The sequence below is a fragment of the Ursus arctos genome, unplaced genomic scaffold (genome assembly GCF_023065955.2).
Source record: "Ursus arctos isolate Adak ecotype North America unplaced genomic scaffold, UrsArc2.0 scaffold_31, whole genome shotgun sequence".
NCBI lineage: Eukaryota > Metazoa > Chordata > Mammalia > Carnivora > Ursidae > Ursus > Ursus arctos.
Genome location: NW_026622997.1, coordinates 834,632 through 842,531, shown reverse-complemented (window position 1 = coordinate 842,531; position 7,900 = coordinate 834,632). Strand labels below are relative to the sequence as shown.

At 47.2% G+C, this 7,900-nt stretch overlaps 1 non-coding gene across 1 annotated transcript; it reads right to left on the bottom strand.

Moving 5' to 3' along the window:
* Positions 1 to 79: 79 nt before the first annotated feature.
* Positions 80 to 151, bottom strand: TRNAA-AGC (transfer RNA alanine (anticodon AGC)). The gene has a single exon. It is a non-coding gene; the product is annotated as a tRNA-Ala (tRNA).
* Between the last annotated feature and the right edge of the window lie 7,749 nt (positions 152 to 7,900).

Here is a 7,900-nt window from a genome sequence, read left to right as displayed (position 1 = left end):
AGAAAGAACCGGGGCGGCCAAGACAACTCAAGTTTGACCGGAGGTATTTGGGGTGCAGGTGGAGAAGGGAAACCAAAAGTGGAGGTGCTGGGGATCGAACCCAGGGCCTCATGCATGCTAAGCATGCGCTCTACCACTGAGCTACACCCCCCTGCTCCTGCTGGTGTTTCGTAGACCTTTGACGACCCCCTGTGACTGCCGTTGTCTGAGTCTCAGGACTAAGTCAGCAAAGCAGAACCACGTCCTGTTCAGTTCTTGCTCCTGAGCTCCCTGCACCGCATCCCTTCTGCGGCACAGCTGCTCTGGGAGAAAGGCGCCAAGTGGTAGAAAAGCTCCTCCTCCGTGGTCAGCTCAGGATCAGCCCTCCTCAGAGCCGCTTCCCCTCCGAGGGGACCGCCTGGAGCACATTTCCATCCCGCCGCCTGCGTGCTTCCCTGCAGAACATTCTCTTGCAATTTTTCTGAGTATTACTTTTAGTTTTCTTTTAACTCTTGAATACATCAATGTTTTACATAGTAAAAAAAATGAAACCGACCCAGGTGTGTGTACAACTACTCTGAAACTGAGTACACCCAGAAGCAACTCGATCATAACACAACCACATTGAAAAGAAAAAGAACAGGTCCAAGTGAGTGTTTCACACAGTGCTTTGTCTTAATTGTAAAGACAGGGGGGAAAAGGCAAACATCTTAACCTCTACGTAGTGGATTTTTTTTTTTTTTTTGGTAGTGTTTAAGGGTATAGAAGTTGTGATATTTTGTGTGAATTTATTTTCATTTGTGTGTATCTGTGTGAATTTATCTTTGTGCGATTGGAAAAATGAATACATATTTGGTGTTGGAAATCGAGGCCATCTCTGGTAGAGAAGGAAGCAAGGAAGGAACAGCCCTGTTGGCTCTGGATGGGTATTTGAGGCATCAGTGTGAAATTATACATATATAAATCCTCCATTTCCCCAGATTTATCTGCTAACAGGGCCTAGAAAAAAATATACATCTGTAGCAAAAAGCAATGCTAGCCCATTTTCTTGATTTTTTTTTTTTTAGATTTTATTTATTTATTTGACAGAGAGAGACACAGCCAGTGAGAGAAGAAACACAAGCAGGGGGAGTGGGAGAGAAAGAAGCAGGCTCCCAGCAGAGCAGGGAGCCTGATGAGGGGCTCGATCCCAGGATCCCAGCATCCCAGCATCCCAGCATCCCAGCATCACGCCCAGAGCCAAAGGCAGACGCTTAACCACTGAGCCACCCAGGCGCCCCCATTATCTTGATTTTTAAATACCGTCCCCCACTAGAAGGAACCAGAGATACTTTTAGGAATCACTGACTCTAGGACTGGACTGGGGAAAGTACAAGATGAACTTAAGGTATCTTTCTGTGCTCGAATGTAGGTGCTTAAAAATGATGGGGAAAATTCAGAAGGACCCAGAAGCCAACTTGAAGGGCCTCTCTCTGGTCAAACTGGACACACTTTGAGCATAAGTAATGACAAGTGATTATAATCCTTGGATACTTAAATAAATAAATATGGAAGAAGGGAAGATTTTCCTTATGGTGGTGTGTGAAGTAATAATAGAAGTAATACTAAGGTTAGAAAGTCACCCCTTGGCTGACATCAGAGCAATGACAGATTTGGGCAGAATTCATACATCAATGCTAAAAACAGCTACAGGTTTGATGGGGATCAAGATTTTATATAGTCTCAGAGCATTTCCTTATAGGTTACTCACTAATTACAAGGGGGAATGATAATTTTAAGGGGAAGAAACCTGGTGAACACAACCTTAACCAAGTGATCCAAGCCAACATCACTAATAATGGGAACCTGACATCACGTGCCTCCTGGTGTGATGGAGGGAAACACGTTTCTGGATATCCCTCTCAAATACTCGCAACCTGAGTCTAGTCTAATCACAACATAAATTGAAGACCATTCTACAAAACCATTGGCATGTGCTGTTCAGAAACCTGTGTATCTCATGAAAAGCAAGAAGCTTGAGAAACCATTCCAGATTAGAAAAGACTAAAGAGAAACTAAATTCATACGTGATGCTGGAATGGACCCTAGTTTGGGACAGAAATTTCTATAAAGAATTTTGTTGGTAAAATGAAAGTTAATATGGACTGTATATTAGATAATATTATTTTACCAGTGTTAAATTTTCTGAATTCGAAATTTGTGCCGTAGTAAGGAAATGTCCTTGCTCTTAAGAAATATATGCTGACATGTATAATAAAAAGATTATGATGGAAGTTTAAAATAAGAAGATTGTGGATAAAAAGACATAATGTCCAAAAATGGTTTTCAAATAGTTTAGAAAAATAAGACTATCTCTAGGTAAGTAGGTAGGCAGACAGGTAGGGAGGCAGATGGATGGGTAGGTAGGTAAGTAGGTAGGTAGGTAGATATCTAGAGAGAGAGACAGACAGACAGACAGACAGAGGGAGACACCTGGGTGGATCAGTTGGTTAAGTGTCTGCCTTTGGCTCAGGTCATGATCCTGGGGTCCTGGGATCGAGTCCTGCATCGGGCTCCTTGCTCAATGGGGAGCCTGCTTCTCCCTCTGCCTGCTGATCCCCCTGCTTGTGCTTTCCCTCTCTCTCTGAAAAATAAATAAGCAAAATCTTTTTTTAAAAAAAGGATGATAGATTTGTTGGTTATTGAGGGAGAGGCGCACAGTGCTCTGGAATGATCCCAGCCTTTGGACAGTACCTGCTTCTCAAAAGGTTCCTGTCCTATTTAAAATATTGCTAAGCAGAACAAAGATGCAAATTTGCCCATTTATAATATTAGAATTTAGCAGCTGTTTTGCTCTGTTTCCCTTTCAGAATAAGGACAGCTGAAAGAGATTGGATTTCTTTCTCAGAGCTGGGAGGCAAAGAGGGGCTGCTGTGGTTGGGAAAGAAGCAGTGATGATGGGAGACAGAGTGAGGCCTTGAGTGGACTAGGAATTTTGAGGCATGCCTGGGAAACGCAGAGCAGGAGTGTGGCCGGGAAGCGGTGGAGGCAATGACTGTTCTTTCACGACAGTGGAAATGTCTTAGATATCTGTGGACTACTTGTCTTGTTGTTGGGTGCCTAATAATTTCCATTCTGACTCATACCAAAAGTTTTTTTTTTCTTTTTTTGCCATTTCTTCCTAGTAGCATGTTTGGTGGTAACTGATATTTCTGGGTGTACTTTTAAAAGAAGGTAGGATAAAAGAAGGGCGTGATGGAATTGCAGAGTATGAAATAGCTCAGCACATGCGGGCTATCTGGGTGATTTAAAGCAGTTGTCTGTCTGTGTTCATGTTTGGCAGACTCCGGCTCCTGGACAGCTGTCGTTTTGGGGTAGCACCCCCCCACCGAGTCACCTAGTGTCCTGGCTTCTTGTGGGACCAAAGTTTTGGTGATGGACGGAGGAGGTAAGTAGAAAAGTCAGGGGAGCGCTGGCAAGTAATGAATCATTGAACACGACATCAAAAACTAATGATCTGCTGTATGTTGGCTAACTGAATTTAAATACATTTAAAATTTTTAAAAAGAAGAAAAGTCAGAGGGAAGGCTTTTGATTCCTCCTCCTAAAACTTCACAGAAAGGAAAGGAGGCCAAAGTACTTTCCCTCAGACCTCTCGTTTTCTTCGTCCCTTTTCTGTCTTTCCTTCTCTGGATGGTGGTGGGAAATAGAGGCCAGCACGACAGGTGCGGGGGCATGGTGACCCACTCGTTTTGAGCTCAGGGCATCCTAGGCTGAGTAAGGGCTCCGAACATAGCAGGTGTCCGCCCCGGCCCCTGCGTTCCTTACAGGGAAGGAGTGTCTTTGCAGGTGGGATTGCATCAGGGGTCTTGAAACGGGCACCGTGCAGTGGGCCCGCTGTACGCGCAGGTGTCCTTACAGGGGAGGGGAGGGAGCAGCGCGACCCCGGAGGCCGAGCGGGGGCTTGCGGCGGCCAGGTCAGCCCTGGGGCAGCCGCCGCGGCTGGAGGAGACTCGGGGTCTTCGGCCCCCCGCGGGCGGCAACACGTCACCCCCGCCCAGGGCAGGAAGAGACCGTGAACATGTGGTCTGCCCGCCGCCTGGGGTGGCTCCGGGGCTCGCGGAGTCTACACAGGGTGGCGTCGAAGTGAACGCGCTGGGTCGCGTGTTCGCGAGGACGAGGAAGCCAAGTAAGAAGCAGCAGGGCGCAGCCCGCGTCCAGGGGACGGGAGCGCGCGACTGGAGGTGCCGGGGCTCGAACCCGGGGCCTCGGGGCCTCGTGCATGGGAAGCACGCGCTCTCCCGCTGAGCTGCACCTGCTCTGCTGTCCGGCTGGACGCGTCTCCCCGCGGTCCGCGCTCGTCTCTGCGGCAGGCGGGCGGGAGGCGCAGAACGCGTGACTCCGCCAGGAGCGAGCCCCGGGGCTGCGGAGTCCTGACCCTTTAGCGCACGAAGCTCAGAGGGGGCGCGCGGTGGGGAAAACGGTCGCGGGAAAACTGACCGGCTCCTCCGCGGAGGAAACACCGGCGCTGCTCGAGGCTCGCTCCGCAGGAACGTCCGGGGCACGAGGGCGGTGGGAAGGCCCCGGGGAGAATTCGAACCGGGCGCCTGGCAGCGATGAAGGCCTGCAGCGGCCGAGAAGGCCGAGGGGTCGTCGGGGCAGTGATGTTCACGGCGAGGACCACACCGCGCGTTCAGGGGCGGAAAGGACGGGGGATTGCAAAGCGAGTTCGCAGGGAGCTAGCCGCGCGTGGGGAGACCAGCTCTGCCTCGGTTTCCAGAGCGAGACAGACGGAGACGCGTGGAAGAGGCCCGGTCCTCTCGAGCACAAAAGAGAGGCTTGCTGTGAGCGCCGTTGTGCTTGATGGAGGGACGTGGAGAGGAGGCCAGGGCTGTGCTTTGCGGCGGGTCAACACACCCCTCTATAGGGTCCCCGTGGCTGCAGCTCAGTGAACCCGCCCAGTGCCCGGACCTGAATGCTGGAGCGTGGGTGTGACCCGGGCCCAAGTGCGACAGGCAGTGAATAGAACGAGATCTGAAAGTGTCCGGAAGTTCTGGAGTCAGGAGCTCGTCTACTGATAGCTGTGAAACCAAACCCAAAAACACTTCTTCCCAGCACCCTAGGGTTCACACTGGTTAGCACCATGGCCTGGACACTTCCATGGAAGACCCCAAAAGACGCCTTTCCTGGTATCAGCCTCCTAGCAGGTGTTCTCTCTTCTTCATTCACCTTATGTCTTTGCTATATTCGTAAGTACATCGTTGAGTCTCTTAAAATTCACGGACCTTATTGACGTGGCAGAATTTCTCTCTTGGTTGGCCCATGGGGCTGGTAGAATAGATAGGCCACGGGCGTCGCAGGTCTCCCTGGAATTGAGTGCTAGGGAAGTGGTGTCCACAGAGCCCTGCAAGCTCTTGTGTGAGGTTGTGTGTGTGTGTAAGTGTTGGGAGGATGCGTGGAATATTATCTAGGCTGTTTCATGGTGTGAATACACAACTGTGAAAGTTGCCAGTGTCATCGAGCAATTATCCCCTAAATTGCTCCTGCAGAAACCTAGATACCAGTTAGATTACTGGAAGCTCCTCACAAAAAGGTTTGGGTGGGCTTTTTTTCCTGTTTACCCAAAGGTACACCGAACACCGTAACTGTTTATTAATTTTCTCTGACAACATTCAGACTCTCTGCCCACAGCATGATAGAAATATCTGCTCATGGGGACATAGCAGGATGAGTTTCAAATATGATTCTTCTTATGAAATAACCATTTATCTCATAAGATAGAATTCATTCATACTCAAGAAACCTGAAGAGAGTTCCAGTACATTTCTAATGCATCCAGGACCCAGGGGAAAAAAATTGTAACTGGTTGGGTGCCATTTTGAAAAAGTTGACAGACCCCAAAGAGTGGATTTTTCACGTAAGAAGCTTTTATGTTGTGCTCCAGAATTTGAATCCACGCTTTGGGTTTGTTGTTTTTTTTCTTGGTGTTTACAGTGTCTCACCTTGTTAACATGGACAGGGAAGATTCGTTCTATTGCTCTAAGTCTCCCACCTTGATTGAATGTGAAGGAACTGTTTCTACACTAGGCAATAAAGGTTTAAATAAACTTTTTTTCTCCAATTAAATATGCCTTTGAAAAAAATGAAGCACTGCCGTTTGAGTTTGAGTGACTTCATGGCCTGAGGGATCATGTCTGCTCTCACCTTCCTGTGCAGCCCGTGGTCCTGCCCCGCTGCATCCTTGCTCACGTTCACAGAGGGTCCCACACATGGCCACATCTCCTTTCCTCTAAGAGTTTCTTAATCTTTAATTTCTCCCCAAGAAACCTAAACAAAAGATAAGCTTGTTGAAAGATAGAACACCCAAGTAAAACATGGTTGAACTTCCAGAATTCATCTACGGTGTACTTTAAAATGAGTCACTCTTATCCTGAGTCAAAGTTAGGCACAACTTGCTCTCACAGAAGTACTTCAGTCAGCATATATTATTTGTTTTATTGGCACGTAATTTTAAAAATTTCCATCCGATACTTCCTATAGCTTTCTCATACTAAGCTCTTGGCTTTTTCACCATATCCTCTTCCCTTTTGAATTAGAGGTGGATTTCCATGGAGAAGTCTATGCTTGGAAGGAAGGGGAAAAATTTTTTTTTTCTATTTGGGCCCGAGCCCTAATATAATCCACAAAAACAATGGTGATAATTGATGATATTCTTTCTCATATTTTGTCTTTTTTCTTTTTGCAACTTGATGGATTCCCATAGTTGGGGCATGTGAATAATTTCTCCTGGCATGGAAGGTATAAGTGGCAGAAAGATATTGTGAAATTACACCTTGAAAACAATAAAAGGGAAAGAAAATATGTCAGCAGAACAGAGAGTGAACTATTGCCCCCATTAAAGAAAGTCTGTCTCCTGCACTAGTTCTGAATCTTTTATGGAGAAGTAAATCCCAAAGCCAGGACATCTGAACTGGGGAAAGAATTTCCCTTGGAACTTATTTCCTCCTTTGAAAATTCCCTGATCACTTCACAGGAAAAGAGGTGTCCTGACATGGTCTTTGTTCCGGGAACCAGGATTTTCCCAATGGCTGCACAATCCTTCAGCCCACACTTCCACTGTGGTTGCTAAGGCTTTTAGATCTTCACCACCTATCCCAGGACTTAGTACACGAAAGTGGGCTAATACCAAAGTTCCTAAAGATTTGATGAGGAAGAAGCAGCTGAGTATGGAAGTGATTACAAAATATTATCCTACTTAAAACGTCGCTGAGCAGAAACAAAGATACAAACTTCCCAGTTCATACTGGAAGTTAGTACAGTTCTGATTGCAAAACTTGCAAATTTTTATGAAAAATAAAAAGGAACTTCACATCAAATTCAATTATGTATGTTGCTTCAAAAATATTAGTAAATACTATATTACCATGGGAGAGAACAAGGTCAATTATTAGAACACAAAAATGGTCCAACAATAGAAGGACAATTTTGCAATTATTTTCCTACATTGGAATAGGAAATTGGAAAAAATTAAAATACAGGCATATATTTATAAGATATACCCACCTGAGCCACGTCCCAGGACCCAAACCCGTGCTTCTGAAAGGTTAATGTGCAAAGGCGTCTCTTAGGGATCAGGTTCTAGTTCAGAAGGCCTGGGGTGGAGCTGACCTCCCGCGTTTCCAGCCAGCTCTCAGGTGCCGCCCATTCTTGGTCCGAGGACCGCACGGAGAGAGAGCGCATCCGCCTCGGGTAAGATTCCTCTGGAAATCCCCTAAGCCATTCAGTGAATTGCAGCTCTCGGGTAGGAGCAAAGTCAGAACCAAACTGGACATGAGTTTTTGGCTGTTGGGATGTTGAGCAGACGCCCCCGGTGCGGACTCGCGCGCGTCTGCAGGGTGACGGTGGCCACCGCGGCCAGGAAGCAGAGGAACTAGGAAAATGG